This window comes from Castor canadensis, chromosome 5 (genome assembly GCF_047511655.1).
Source record: "Castor canadensis chromosome 5, mCasCan1.hap1v2, whole genome shotgun sequence".
Taxonomy (NCBI): domain Eukaryota; kingdom Metazoa; phylum Chordata; class Mammalia; order Rodentia; family Castoridae; genus Castor; species Castor canadensis.
Window position 1 is genome coordinate 17,799,970 of NC_133390.1, and position 16,778 is coordinate 17,816,747.

Genomic DNA, 16,778 nt, shown 5'->3' on the forward strand with positions numbered 1-16,778 from the left:
ATGCGCATACAGTGCTTGGGTCATTTCTCCCCCCTGCCCCCACCCCCTCCCTTTCCTCCCACCGCTTTCCTCTCCCACCCACCCCCTTGATATGCGGCAGAAACTATTTTGCCCTTATCTCTAATTTTGTTGTAGAGAGAGTATAAGCAATAATATAGGAAGGAACAAGGGTTTTTGCTAGTTGAGATAAGGATAGCTATACAGGGAGTTTACTCACATTAATTTCCTGTGCAGGTTAATTCTTTTTGATCTAACCTTTTCTCTAGTTCCAGGTCCCCTTCTCCTATTGGCCTCAGTTGCTTTTAAGGTATCTTCTTTGGTTTCTCTGCGTTGAGGGCAACAAATGCTAGCTAATTTTTTAGGTGTCTTACCTATCCTCACCCCTCCCTTGTGTGCTCTCGCTTTTATCATGTGCTCATAGTCCAATCCCCTTGTTGTGTTTGCCCTTGATCTAATGTCCACATATGAGGGAGAACATACGATTTTTGGTCTTTTGGGCCAGGCTAACTTCACTCAGAATGATGTTCTCCAATTCCATCCATTTACCAGCAAATGATAACATTTCGTTCTTCACGGCTGCATAAAATTCCATTGTATATAAACACCACATTTTCTTGATCTATTTGTCAGTAGTGGGGCATCTTGGTTGTTTCCATAACTTGCCTATTGTGAATAGTGCTGCAATAAACATGGGTGTGCAGGTGCCTCTGGAGTAACCTGTGTCACAGTCTTTTGGGTATATCCCCAAGAGTGGTATTGCTGGATCAAATGGTAGATCAATGTTTAGCTTTTTAAGTAGCTTCCAAATTTTTTTTCAGAGTGATTGTACTAGTTTACATTCCCACCAACAGTGTAAAAGGGTTCCTTTTTCCCCCGCATCCTCGCCAACACCTGTTGTTCGTGGTGTTGCTAATGATGGCTATTCTAACGGGTGAGGTGGAATCTTAGTGTGGTTTTAATTTGCATTTCCTTTATTGCTAGAGATGGTGAGCATTTTTTCATGTGTTTTCTGGCCATTTGAATTTCTACTTTTGAGAAAGTTCTGTTTAGTTCATTTGCCCATTTCTATTGGTTCATTAGTTTTGGGAGGATTTAATTTTTTAAGTTCCCTATATATTCTGATTATCAGTCCTTTGTCTGATGTGTAGCTGGCAAATATTTTCTCCCACTCTGTGGGTGTTCTCTTCAGTTTAGAGACCATTTCTTTTGATGAGCAGAAGTTTTTTAGTTTTATGAAGTCCCATTTATCTATGCTATCTCTTAGTTGCTGTGCTGCTGGGGTTTCATTGAGAAAGTTCTTACCTATACCTACTAACTCCAGAGTATTTCCTACTCTTTCCTGTATCAACTTTAGAGTTTCTGGTCTGATATTAAGATCCTTGATCCATTATGAGTTAATCTTGGTATAGGGTGATATACATGGATCTAGTTTCAGTTTTTTGCAGACTGCTAACCAGTTTTCCCAGCAGTTTTTGTTGAAGACGCTGCTTTTTCTCTATCGTATATTTTTAGCACCTTTGTCAAAGACAAGTTGGTTATAGTTGTGTGGCTTCATATCTGGGTCCTCTCTTCTGTTCCACTGGTCTTCATGTCTGTGTTTGTGCCAGTACCATGCTGTTTTTATTGTTATTGCTTTGTAATATAGTTTGAAATCAGGTATCGTGATACCTCCAGCATTGTTCTTTTGACTGAGTATTGCCTTGGCTATTCATGGCCTCTTGTGTTTCCATATAAATTTAACGGTAGATTTTTCAATCTCTTTAATGAATGTCATTGGGATTTTGATGGGAATTGCATTAAACATGTAGATTGCTTTTGGGAGTATAAACATTTTTACTATGTTGATTCTACCAATCCATGAGCATGGAGATCTCTCCACTTTCTATAGTCTTCCTCAATCTCTTTCTTCAGAAGTTTATAGTTTTCCTTATAGAGGTCTTTCACATCTTTTGTTAGGTTTACACCTAGGTATTTGATTTTTTTTGAGGCTATTGTAAATGGAATTGTTTTCATATATTCTTTTTCAGTTTGTTCATTATTAGTGTATAGAAATGCTAATGATTTTTCTATGTTGATTTTATATCCTGCTACCTTGCTGTAGCTATTGATGGTGTCTAGGAGCTTCTGAGTAGAGTTTTTTGGGTCTTTAAGGTATAGGATCATGTCATGTGCAAATAGGGATATTTTGACAATTTCTTTACCTGTGTGTATTCCTTTTATTCCTTCTTCTTGCCTCATTGCTCTGGCTAGGAATTCCAATACTGTGCTGAATAGGAGTGGAGATAGTGGGCATCCTTGTCTGGTTCCTGATTTTGGAGGGAATGGTGTCAGTTTTTCTCCATTAAGTATAATGCTGGCTGTAGGTTTGTCATATATAGCTTTTATAATGTTGAGGTACTTTCCTTCTATTCCTAGTTTTCTTAGAGCTTTTCTCATGAAATGGTGTTGGATCTTATCAAAGGCTTTTTCTGCATCTATTGAGATGATCAAGTGGTTTTTTTGTCTTTGCTTCTGTTAATGTGGTTTATTACGTTTATTGATTTTCATATGTTGAACCACCCCTGCATTCCTGGGATGAAGCCTACTTGGTTGTGGTGAATAATCTTTTTGATGTGTTGTTGAATTCGGTTTGCCATTATTTTGTTGAGGATTTTTCCATCAATGTTCATTAAGGAGATTGGCCTATAGTTCTCCTTTTTGGAGGTGTCTTTGCCTGGTTTTGGGTAAGTGTAATACTGGCTTCATAAAATGTGTTAGGCAGTTTTCCTTCCCTTTCTATTTCGTGGAACAGTTTAACCAAACGTGGTTTTGTATAGCATTTTACAGGCCTACCTTCAGCAAGAGTAATCACAGGCTTTTATCATTTCAAAATTAATGGAGAAAAGTTCAAAAGCTAAATAAATACATGTATATATATTAAATGTATTAATTTGTAAGTATATTAGCTATGTATATATAAGAATTATGAAAATAATGTTTTATAATCTTGGTTCTTTAATTGAGGCATATTGACATAACTCTCCAGATGGTCTGGAAATTAATCAATACATAATTTACATAAAGCTGAAGTACTGCAAATATAATTTTAGTAGTAGCTTCCCAGGCCAAAGATCAGTGAGACTTGGGGAGGTGATTTGATATGGCTAGTCCACTGTACAAGAAATTGCATCTCAGTCTAGTTTTACTTTGTGTTTATCTTCTGAGTAATGTTGGATGTTTTCCCTATGTTCAAGAGCTATTTTATAGCTCACAATTTTCTGTTTTTGCCTTTTGTTTTGGACTTGAAGTCGACTTTGGTATCAGGGTTGTAACTCCTGATATATTTCCATTTGCTTGGTAAGTATCTATCTGCCCTTTTTAGTTTAAATTTTTTCAGTGGCTGCATTTTTAAGTATACCTCTTGTCTACAACACATGGTTGGTTTGGGCTGTATGAGCCAGTTTGAAAATCTTTCTTTATAGGCAAGTTAGGCCATCCAGTTTTATTGATATAACTTCTATATTGGCTTTTAATTCTGTTAAATCTAATGTTGTAATTACTAAGTATACTATATTTATTGTGCCTGTATTTAGGAAAAGCAAAGATCCTCTTTGCAATTTTTCTTAATTTGGCTTACATGAAGCTTTGTACAAGTTGAATGTCCCTAATCAAAATATTCAAAATCTGAAATGCTCCAAAATCTGATTTTTCTTTTTTTTTTCCATGCTGGGGATTAAACCCAGAGCTTCACATGGACCAAGCAAGCGCTCTACCACTGTGCTACGCCCCCAGCCCCCAAAATCTGAAACATAGTGAGCACTGACCTGACACCATACATAGAAAATCCCACACTGTGAGCACTTAAATTATTTTAAATGTTTAAAATTACATTCAGGCTATATGTACAAGATGCATATAAGACAAATTAGTTTCATGTTTAAAATTGGGTTCCATCCCAAGATCTCTCATTATATATATGCAAATATTCCAAAATTGGAAATTAAAAAATCCAGGCTCAAGCACTTCTGGTCCCAAGCACTGGGAATGAGGAGTATGCAGCCTGTATTATTAATCTGCTGGTTTCTTTTGTACCAATACATTTGCAGTGCTCTTCCTCCCATTTCATCTTTCTTGACCATCTGCTGGCTTTTCTAAATGATGCCCTTTGACTCCTGCCTATTACCATGCACAGTGAGTGGTCTTACTCTGCTCTTCCCCCTTCACTCTCCCTTCTCCCACTCTTCAGTTGAACGCTTGTTCTGTTTGATCAGTACATACATGTTTTTCTCTTCACCCCACAGTTCAACCACATTTTAGTCTTAACTCCACAATTCAATACATGAGATGCTCTCCTTTTATTCCCAGAAGTCTTTTAGTGAGCTGAACCTCCCTGCTGGTCCATGCCTGGACAAAGCCACATGCTACAGTGCTGGGGTTTTGGAACATTTAAAGCTGATTTTCAATGACCTTAAACCTGGAAGGACAGTTTGGTTTTCCTTAGGTTTCTTGAAAATGGTGTTCCACTTTCTTTGCATATTATTTTTGGGAAATCTGAGGCTGATCTGATTCTCTCTACTTTGTAAACTATTTCCTTTTTTTCTTTTATCTTTAAAGTATAACTTTATAAGTTAAGTCTTGGGGTCAATTATTGTGGTCTGTTTTCCTAGGTACCCACCTCAACCTTCCAATGTGTAGATTTAGTTCTTTTATTTGTGAACTTTTTCTCGTATTTAAGTTTTAAATATTCTCTTTCCTTCTTTGGAGACACCAATAATATGAATATTTAGCCTCCTCTGCCTAGCTTCTATTTCTCCCGCTTTCTCTCTGATCTTTTTTATTGTCTTTGTCTCATTTTTGTTCTTTTGGCTGATTTATTTCTTTCGCTACTCTTTGTTAAGTGTTTATTTGAACCAATTCTCCCTTGTGCACCTTTCAGTTTGCTCTTTTTAACTGGTATGATTTTATTATTTTCTTTTTTTTATCTAAGTTCCATTAGCTCTCATTTCATATTACAGTTTTTTTGTTGACTTCTTTACCTAGTTTTTGTATTTCTGATCAAGCATATTTTTCATATTCCCACATTGGTCTATTTACAGTAGCCCCTTGGTACCCGTGGTATGTGGTCCCAAGGAGACCACCATTGAGGAAAACCCATGAATGCTCAGGATTGATAGAGTGCAGTGCTGTACTGTGAACACTTGATTCGTTTTTCCCATAATGCAGCCAGACTCCCCCTAAAAACAAGCTACCTTTCAGCAAATCTAAAATATTCATTCTATCACTTAAACACATTAACTTTTACCTTACTTTGGGGAAACGATTTGGTTTTTGGGAGGCATTGTTTCGCAAAATTGAGGACAGGGAAACACTCAACTTTCAGCAAATCTAAAATATTCACTCTATCACTTAAGCACATTAACTTTTACCTTACTTGGGGAAACAATTTGGTTTTTGGGAGGCATTGTTTCGCAAAATTGAGGACAGGAAAACACTCAGAAGATCACACACAATTTAAACACAACAGAACAGCATAATGTGTATGCTGAAATTTCTTTTGATTTTTTTGTTTGTTTGTTTTTTCTTTGACTGCCCTTGATCAAACCTGCATGTAAAAAATCAACAGATAAGGCAGGTTTATGGTAATTAATTTTAACTTCCTGGTTGTTTTGTAGACTTTATCAGTAGAGTGTCAGTAGGTCAGGAAGAAGAGAGAGATGGCGAGTCTTCTTAGTTTTATTCTCTTATTTCCCCTTTTCCTTCCTTTCCTGTCTCCCAGGAGCACCATCTCTTCTCCGTCTATCTGGTTCTTCCAGAGGCACTGCCCTTCTGCAAACCTTAGGTCCCCTTTCTGCAGACAGAACTTTGGGTACCACATCACCATTGGGTTCACTATCTTTTTCTATATTGTTTCTCTCTGTCTTTGAGGGGTGGTTTTACTTGTTTGTTCTCTAAGTCCTCTGCTCCCTCCACTCTTTGGTGGTGGACTCACCATTGGGACGCATTTTCCCTCTCCATACAGATCATTTGAAGGTCGCAGTTCTCTATCTTAGTAATGCCAAAGGGAGATTGAGTAACCTAGTTCTCATATGTCTTAAAAGCTCCCTGGGTGATTCTAGTACACAACCAAGGTGCAGAGCATCCTGTTATATCATGGTGCTTTTAATATGTTTTATATTATTTTTTATGAAAAGCTTTCTGACTTCCCAGTATGACTATGTCATTTTTCTTCTTCCTGAGTTCTTCATAGACTACTAGTCTTCAGGTCTGTTTCTCAAAGGGCTTACTCATTTTTGCACCATTATTTGTGGGTCTTGCCAAAATTTCTCTGGATCCCATTCTAGGCCTACTCTGGACTTTATTTTGAATAATCACCCCCACCAATTTAATTAAGCCATAGAGGATTTAGATGCATTTCTGCCCCTACCCTTCTACTCTACACACTGTCTACTCAGCCACATGGGAAGAACTTATTTTAATTCATATGTGCAAAGCAATAGCTCAAACCTAGCCTGTTTTCTCTGAGTTAGAGACACAGATTCCTGATTTTGTTCTAATAACATGCAGCATAATTAAACACAATGCGTGTTAATTGTAGAATATACAGAATGTAGGAAGAAAAAAAGATTCACACATAAACCCATTGTCCAGAGATAAACATTGCTAATACCTTAGCCTGTATGCTGCTTTAGTTCATCCAGGCTGCTGTAACAAAGTATCATAAGCTAGGTAATTTACAAACAACAGAAACTTACTTCTCATAGTTCTCAAAGCTGAGAAGTCTAAGGTCAAACCTCCAGCAGATTCAATGTCTAGATTCGGCTGTGTTCCACGTGTTGGAAGGGTGGGGGATTTCTTGGACTTCTTTTATATGGCACTAATCCCGTTCGTGAGAGCTCCGTCATCTAGACCTGATCGCTTCCAAAAGGCCCCACTTTCAGATACCCTCCACTTGTGGTTCAAGATTTTAACATTTGATTTTGGGAGAGATACATACACTCAAGAACTGTAGCATATACTTTTCAGCATTTTAAAATCATATGTGTTTACCTCATTGGCCACTCTTTCCATATCTTATAGTCCATATCCTGCTTTTCCATTTGCTTTAATGTGCATATCCTCTCATCCTTACAAATAACCATATTTAGTCTCTGCATAATAATATTTAATTCAGTTCTTTAGGAAATGTTTCACTATTATAAATAATGATTGAAGAGGTATCTCTGACAACAAATCATTGTTTTGCTTTCACTGTTTAATAAAAGGCAACTACTTCAAGAATGCAAACTTTTGAGCCAGGTTCCATTAGGTCTGCTTCTCCATTTGTAAAATAAGAAAATAGTAGAACTTCCTAATGTGGTTGTGAGGATTGAATTTCTCAATTTATAACCATTTATATAAAATATTTAGAACAGTGCTGGCTAATTGTAAATGGCATTTAAGTGCTAGTTACTGGGGAGAGTGTCCAAGAAGGAGAGATTATTTATAATTCTTTTTTTTTATTCATAATACCAATTTGATTTCCAAAAGGAAGTCCTCTCATTAGTAGGGAATTGAGTGCCCTCTCAAAGTAGCGCTAGCACTAAGGGAAACTTGGATAATATTGTGTATCACTAGGTTAAAATAGAAAAAAAAGACTAATTTTGGCTTAATCATACACACATTTTCCTATTAGACTGATCACTCAGGAACAATTCCTTTGTAGAGGATTTTGGCATGTCTTTGAGTCCATTCCCTTCTATTGCCTCTTCCTTACCTACAAACATCATAAAAAGCCTACAATGGTATGGTTTTCTGCATTCAGGAAAAAATAGGATACAAATCACTAATGTAATTTCTTTTATTTCATTATATTGTACTTTATTGAGTATACTTGCAAATCAAATCAGAATATGAAGTTCTACTGTGGTGATGAAAATAGCACAAGCTATCCTCCAGCAACTATCCAGTTCTGAGACAACCGGCAGTCAGCATCTCATTCCTAATGGTGCTCTACTTGAAAAAGATGAGTAATTTCCAAAGTAAATGACTTTCATTGCTAATAAGTTTTCTTGGATAACCAAGTTTTCTTGGAACATACAATGTTTAACTACCCAGAAATGTAGTCTTCCTAAACTGAGCTCTATTCCTCCAAACTAGGAACCTTTCTTAGTGGTCAGGAACTTCCCTCTTTCAATTTGTGAGATTGCCACAAGTGCTTCATTTTGGCTCATTCAAAAACTATTGAGTAACTACTTTATGCATTCAGAAAATGCCAAGGCCTGGGAATATAATGGATAAAAAACAAAAAAAAGAACATAAGGTCCTACTCTTAAGATGTTGCAAGTTAAGTCTACAGGTAACCATTCAAACACTGGCTTATACAATAAAGTGTTTATTTTGCCACTAATCTACAGTTTGGTAGGGCTCAATAGGAATGTTCATGCTTGCTCCACACAAGATCAATAGAGGCAGTTCAACTGAAGGATAGAGGACCTCTTTCCAGGATGCTGTATCAGTGTGGCTGATGAGTGGGTACTAGTTGTCAGCTTGGGAGTACAGATAGGGGACTCTTGCTTCTGCATTTGTACCTCTGTTTTCATGTGGCCTTGACTTTTTCAAATCCTGGTGACTGGGTTTCAAGGGTAAACAACCCAAAGAAAGAAGCAGAAATTGTATTTCCTGTTATCTCCAAGTCTTAGAAGTTTGATAACATCACTTCTTTCATACCTAATTGGTTTAGACAGTCTGAAAGGCCTTTCCAGGTCAAAGGGAGGGAATGTAGACTATCTCTTAATGGGAAAAATGACAAAGAACATATGGACATGTTTTAAAACCACCATATTAGGAAAATCTATAGTCTATTGAGAGAATAGGGGTAATAGCCATCCTCCTCACTTGAGCTACTTAGCATAATTAATCAGTAATGAAAGACGAGCATATAAGTATGTGAATTAATTCCTTTAGATAGGATAATTTCTTTTTATTTTCAGTATAGTCCTGTTCCCTGAACTCCAGACTCCCAGTTGCCTTTTGACATCTCCATTTGAATATTTAACAGGTATTTCACACCCCTGAGCCACCACGTCCAACATCAACTCCAGATGTCTTCCTTCTTCTTTGGCCTTTCACATCAGAGTAAGTGACAACTTCATTCTTCCAGTTTCCAGTTTCTTAGGATAAAAACACAACTGTTACTGTTACCTACTCACTTTATTCCCTTGCCACTTTATGTCTTTGATCAAATGTTATCATTTTGATGATGTTTTTCCTGTCCATGCTTATTAAAACTAAACTCCCTTCCTGTCCCAGTATTTCCTATACCTCTTCCCTACATCATTTTTCTCCTTGACATATATATTTTTTTCTTTTTTTAAAATTTACCTTATCTTACTATAATACATGGACAAATCTTTAGAGCCTCGAAATGTGTCCCACATATGATGACTGCTCAATAAGTACTTGTTGAATGAATGAATGAATGAATTCAAGTTGGCACTCTTTGGCAACTAACACAAAGAAAGGATCAGAAAAGTGGAGAGAGGAGAAGGGGAATATTTCATTTGAATTTAGAAGGAAACTAGAAAGAAACCACATAGCTGTATACTTTGTCTTGCTTCCCCAAAATCCATTCATAGGCCAAATAATTTTAAACACTATTCCTGGTATGTTGTCTGGATCTAAGTAAAATGTCTATGTCCGTTTCCCATGGCCATTTCCTCCATGTAGGCATGGCAGAAACTGGACTAAGGCTCTGGCACACAAAATAGGTTTCCAATAAGTTTGTGTAGCAAAAATCAAGCTTGTAAATAGCCACCTTCATTTTTATTCATCCTTCCAAACCAGAGAGTTTTATCTATAGACAGCTCCCATTTCACATCAAGCAATAGAGCTTCAACAATGAGAAAAAGAAAGCAATCATTTGATGAAAATTATACCTATTACTAAAGAATTTTACTTCAGCTTAGAAATTATGATAAATGCTTGGGTGAATTACACAGAACTCTGAAATATAGATACTTAATAGGAGAGAGAGAAATGACAAGCACAAAGAAACAGAAACACCTCAGGAGCAATCAAGCAAAGGCAATATAGTACAGAATCTTTAATAAGCTTCAAGAACTGAAACAGTAAAACTGTCTACAAGTAAATGAACCTAAGAGAGATGAGTTCCTATACAGTCCACCTTGCCAATTTCAGGGCACATTTATAATTTCATATCTGGTCACTACTGGCTCATTTAATAGCTCTGTGTATATGGAAAGAAGATACTTCTTCAATCAGAAAAATGATCCAAAAAATATTTGCTCCTAGAAGAGGTCATCAGCACTGTCCTTCAGAGAATTTCCTTATAGAGGCCATTGTACATGCAGGGCTTTGGCCAGGGCCTCTTCTAAGCGTCTCTGAAAATATTTCTTAAGATTTTGTAATCTTTACCTTCAAGAGAAGAAGTGTGTATTATGCCTGACTTTCTGCTATCTTAAAAAATGAATAAATTGTCCTCAGGCCCCCAAGTGCCCTGTCTCATGCTTATTACTGAAATGTTACCCAAATCCTTAACACAAAACCTCATTAAAAGTGAAAGGACATTAGAAGTCATTTAGATGAATTCCTTTATTTTAATGAGGAGGAGACTAAGGTTCAGAGATGGGAGGTTGCGCTCCCACAGCTGATAGTGGGTATGAGCAAGACTGTCCTCAGTTCTCTGCCTTTCTCTCCCCCAGCTCTGATTGACCCAATTCCTTTTTCCTGTGGGACTACACATTAGGACCTATAATACCTTCCCTTAAAACTACCATGTCTTAATTACTTCTTCCCAGCCCCATCTTGTGGTATATTACAAAACAGCCCTCCAGGAGATCTTAGAACTTTCCCTACACAGCTTTTAGGGCAATCTTCCCATACAGGAGACATAAGTACCAAGAACCATTTGGTGTTTCCCTCACACACCAAGTGGTATAAGGCATGTGCTGTTTTACAATGGTAAATATTGGCCTGCAAGGCCAAATTCATCTTAAACACCACGGTCAATACACGATAAATTATTTTCAAATTATGTCATAGAAAGACCAACTTCGAAGTACTATTAAGGTAAAAATAGAAAGTCATCTCTCGATAGACTACATGTATTGGAGCCTAAAATAATTATCTTACTTTATCTTCATCTTATGGCCTTCCCCAGCCCATTCCCAATAGAGTTAACTACGGAAATAGGATTTCATTGGGCCAGAGAATGAGTTTACATTCCCAATTTTCACTGTCAAGAAAAAATTGTTGAAGGAGTCAAGGAGGTCAGCTTGGGACTGGCTATGAGAGTGCTGATTTACTGGAAGGAATAATGTTACTAATAACAAGTCATACGATTCTGACGATTTTATTGTCTAAAAGGCAAAAAACTGAGGAACAAAGAAAGGAAAATACAAATAACTTCTCTCCTGAAGAAGGTGAAATGAAGAATTTTGTTGTCAAAATTACAATAAAGCTAAAATACACTATAGTCTTAGCTAAAGTAGGCAGAAGGACACCTCGGTTTTCCTTGTGCTGCTTACATTCTGAATGTCAAGACCAGAAGGGAGTCCTTCTCAGCAGTCACATAGAAGAAAGAACAAAAGCTCAAACACAGTCATCCTATTTCTGTCCAATGGACAATGGTCATTTTCATGGAAGCAGATGCTTTTGTAGAGGGAAAACAGAATTCTCTTGCTTACTCAAGGGAGAGCTTTTCCCCATCTTAGACAATAGACAGAATTCTAAATTCTATCATCAGAAAACTTTGGGAGAGATTAAAAAAGCAAAGAAGTAACAGGATACAGATGTTTTCTTTTTAAGAAAAGGACAATAGCCACACAGGAAAGAACCCAGAATTAAAGTCCAACACATTTCAGTCTATTATGATGCAAACTGCTCTGAGACCAACAGTCTCATTATATCTGCATTTTACTAAAGTAATTTTAGTGCTAGCACCATGCAGTCTGACCAACTCATTTTTTATTGTTTATGCTAATGGGTTTTGTGGGTGGTAGAGCAGTTGCATTTTAAAGCCCAGAGGCAAAAAAAGATGAAAATATTCAGATGACAATAATGAATGAAAAAGCACCCTGCTGCTGGCAGTTTCAGACACAAAATTACAAGACTTTTTTTTCATGAATGTTGCCTTTGCTCATTTAACCATTTTCACAAAAGTAGCCCTCAATTACAAAGGCTTTTCCCAAATGATCCGATATTTCTGCGCAGTATTTTTTTCTGAACCATCATCTAAGTTCTTCCTAGAATTTCAAAAAATTACTGAAGTCTTACAAATGTATGAGTATTTAATTTTTATATATAGTAGTGTATTTATTTATGAGAAATAAAATAGCATGAACTTAATAACAATAATTCTTGATTAAAGTTGGCGAAAGGTTTGAGAATACAGGTAAAGATTCTGGACTTGCGGGCCAATCAAGTCTTGGAGAATGTTCACTCTGGTTTGCCCAGCAGTGAGTCTATCTTAGCATGATAAAATACTGGATCTTACCCACAACCTTTATAATGGTTCCTGTCATGGAAAGAATAAAACTTGGCAGGCACAAATGGCCTCCTCAGAGCTTGTCTCCTCTCCCTAGAGTGAAGTCTTCAGAAAACAACACAAATGTGCAGACATTCTGAGAGTTAATGATGTAATTATCTGCTTGCAAATACCAGTGTGGAGACATTTTAGATTAAACTCAGATGGACCAGGAGTTCATGCTGCCCTTTTAATACACAGCCAGTGATTTCTAATTATTCTGAGAGCAGTGAGGCTCCACAGATGTTTAAATAACCGGGACAACAGATCACAATGGATTCTCATTTCTTTCTCTCTCTTTCTCGCTCTCTCTCTCAGACTGGTGGAGAGAGAGAGGTAAAGTAATGTAGGAAGAAATATCTTACAGATACCACAAATGCTCCTTGTGAATAACTCTTTTTTTCAATCTGAATAGCAAATTGACTTTGTAAATTTTTCAGTGTTTGGCTTTTTTCTTCATTCAAGAAAGCCCAGACCCTTCCTGCCAACAAACCTCTTGTAAAGCAAGAAAGGTCAACATAAAACTTCTAATGGATTTTTCTTGCACATGTCAAAGAAGAACATCCTAAGAAGGATTTTCCTACTGTCATGGAAAACATAAAACCAGCTCTTGACCCCAAACCAAGGGATCTCAGAGATGGCATTGACCCCAAACCAAGGGATCTCAGTAAAATGTCACACACACTCCCAAGACCACAGACACACACACACACACACACACAGCATAACAAGCTGACACTGAACATTGACAAGAAATCATGAGCTAGAAATATGACTCTTCAAATGAATCTTCTTGTTTTATCAATTTTCATAAAGAAAATTCTTAATTTTAGAAAGAAATGTGCATATTCTTCCTTGCCTCCTCTTTGAAATAGTCACCATATTTAAATATTCTGAAAATCATTAAAACAAACTAAAGGTAGTGTTTGGAACCATCACGAAATAAATGTTCCAATTGCACATAGTAACTCCATGAACATACATGTATTATATAGAGAATTTTTTATTGTGAAGGAATGGCATTAACTGAAGAGGTGTAAACTTCCTATTAAGTATGTAGTATGTATCAGCATGCAATAAAGATTTGGGCTATTAACATGAGCTCTGGCAACAAGATCCTGAGAGTTCTTAATACAGGAATGAACCAATATTCTGAGCCCCAGGCTAAAACAATGACATTTGATGTCACAGAAAAGTGAAGCTCAAAGCTGTTAGGAAAGGAAAATCTAAATAGAAGAGCCTAAGCCTGGAGAATGAAGCCATTGCCTGAATCTTAAATTCAATTTTACCCTCTCTGGAGTAAAGAAGCAACCAAGATCTAAAGAGATGTGAAAGGAAAGTATAACAAGAACACCAATGAGGGCACATTATTTTACATTTGAAACAGTACAATATTTCTAATTTTGATAGCTGTGTGCTACAGTTATGTAAGATGTGGTATGATTATATACAGAAAGCTGAGCAAAGGATATATGGAGTACTCTTCTATTTTTGCACATTTTTGTAAGTCTAAAACTACTTCAAAATAAAGATTAAAATACAGTATTATATGAAACAAGTCTTTAGAAAGGAATTAGCAGAGGCGTACAGACGTTTAGACAGGGTCTGTGTAAATGTATCTGTTTTCAAGATAATCCTTGTGACCACTGTCATTATTTGTAAACTGTTAAGCACTCTGGAAGACTCAATAACTATTGCCAATGAAAACCTCAAGATGTCCCTTTGAATCAATTTAGGCTGAAATGATACAGAACATAAACTAAGGAAGAAACAATTAATCAAGAACGTTAAAATATGCCCAGAGACCAAGAAAAAAATTAAATTCATTGTAAGTGTGTATTTTTTAGCAGTATTATAAGAAAGTTGTTTTAGCTAAAAATGGAAGAACTGGACAATATGCTTTTGCTTTTTGTGGGGAGGGGAGGTATTTCCAGTTAACTTTCTTGTTAGGTTGCTTATTTTTAATGAAGCCCCATGTCCCCTTCAATGGACTAATTTTGAACTTACCATAACTATTACCAGCATTCTAACATAGCAATAATGCCAAACAATTTGCATAGAATTTTAATTTTTTATCAACCACCTCTCCCAAATCATTTTATTTATATTTAGAAAAAAACCACATTTTATTCTAAATAATCTTTTGCAGATGTGCCATGTGTGCCTCAGCATTACTAAGCACATGTTATACTGTCCCAAATTGTGGCACTGCAAGACACCTGGGAAACAGGAATAGGGGTGAGTACAAAGATTGGAGACAAAAAATAAATTTTTCTTTTATAACATCTCCCAAACCCTTGAACAGCAGAAACTGTCAACAGGCCAAATAGTTGCAAAATTAGGGTTTTGAGTTGCAACAAACTGAGTGCTGTATCCTACTCCCAACCCTGCCAAATTCATTTGTTAAAATCTTGAACCTCAAAGTGATGATATTAGTAGATGGGGCCATTTAGAAGGCTTTGTCCTAGTTTATCTGAGATTCCTTTTATTTTTAGCAGGACTAGGGTTTGAACTCAGGGCTTCACACTTGCAAAGCAGACACTCTCCACTTGAGCCACACCTCCAGTCATGTCCTAGATTTATGTGATTAGTGCCTGTATCATAAAAGAGACCCAAGAGAGGTCCTTTGCCCCTTCTGCCATATAAGTATGCAGCTAGAAGACAGCCATCTGTGAACCATGAAGCTTGTTCTCACCAGACACCAAATTTGCTGGCATCTTGATTCAGACTCTATAGCTGTAAGAAATAAATTCCCATTGTTTAGAAACTACCCAGTTTATGGTATTTTGTTATTGTAGCTCCAACAGGTTAAGACACTAGTCATTTGTATATTCTGATTAACAACCTTAATTACATTTGGATCATCAGTTTTGAAAGAAGAAAAAGTACATCTAAGAACATTTAATTGTGCTGATCAAAATGTGGTCTTTGTATATTTAATACGATGCTTCTATGTGGTTTGTTTCTTCATTTAGCAAATTTTTGCTGAATGCCTGCTATGTTCTGGGTATTGGAGACAAAGCAGTGATCAAAATAGACAAAATTCCTGCCCTCATAGAGTTTACATCCTAGAGTATTATGGTAAATGTCAGCTATTATGTGGATTTTCAGAGGTCAATTTTAATTTCTCTTAGCTTATGATCACTTGAGAATATGCTGGCAATTGTGGGCCTGATCCTTTTGAAAAAGAAAGAATAAAATTCAGGGGCATGTACATACTGTCTGCTACCTGTCAATATCAGCTGTGATCATTGTTGCCACATCCTCTGAGATTTTTGAGCTTTTCCTCTGTTTGGGACCCCTGAACCTATAGTACATAGATCTTAAAACAAGATACAGAGACATTAAAATTGGGCTCCATCTGCTGATTTCAGAATGTTTCAAAGAACCACTGATCTGTGCTCTAGAATGTTAATCTTCATATATGACACACAAGAGAAACCACTGGCTTTTCACTTTTTCAGTTATATTTTTGAATTGTTGACTATGTCCTATTGATTTTCCTTGCTTTGCATGTTAAACTCGGTTAAATCCTATTCTAATACATAAAGTCATGCTTTTGACAGAGAGAAATTATGAATTGTACCAACAAGAAGAAGCCTGGCTTCAGCCAAAACATACATCATTGAATTATTTAGCTTTTAGGAGGGTCATGTTTTCTAGGCATGTCTTTGGGTTGCTGAATATGTCATTTGTAGCATGAGAAGTTAGGCAAGGCAAAAATTACTTCAAAATAGAATATTATATGGCACAGAGGAAAGGACAATTAAGAAATACACTGGGTGCTGAGTTGCTTTGTCATTAAATTGGGCACTCAGATTTCTATAACCTAGAAAAAAGAAATTTATTTACCACTAAATCAAATTTACTCACCGCTAAAGAGCCATTTACATTTTGAAGTGATATAAAGAAAAGCTGATGATCTCTCCATAGACTACAGAAGCTAATCCTGAGCTATATTTCCAAGGTAAGTATATAAAAAGAGACAGGGGACAGAAGGCTAAGTGAAGATCACAAAATATCAAGCATTCTTTTTTTTTTTTTTTCAGTACTGGGGATTAAACTCAGGACCTCACCCTTTCTGGCTGGTGCTCTTCCACTTGAGCCACACAGCCAGCCCCAAGCTATTTTTAAACAAGTTTGAAAATCATGTTCTCCTGTAACAATGGGCATAACAATTGCAAGGAAGTATTTTGCCATACCCAGCGCAAAGCGCAATTACAAAATGGTAAACCACCTAAGTCTGCATTTCTCTTGGGGCCCCTAACATGAAAGC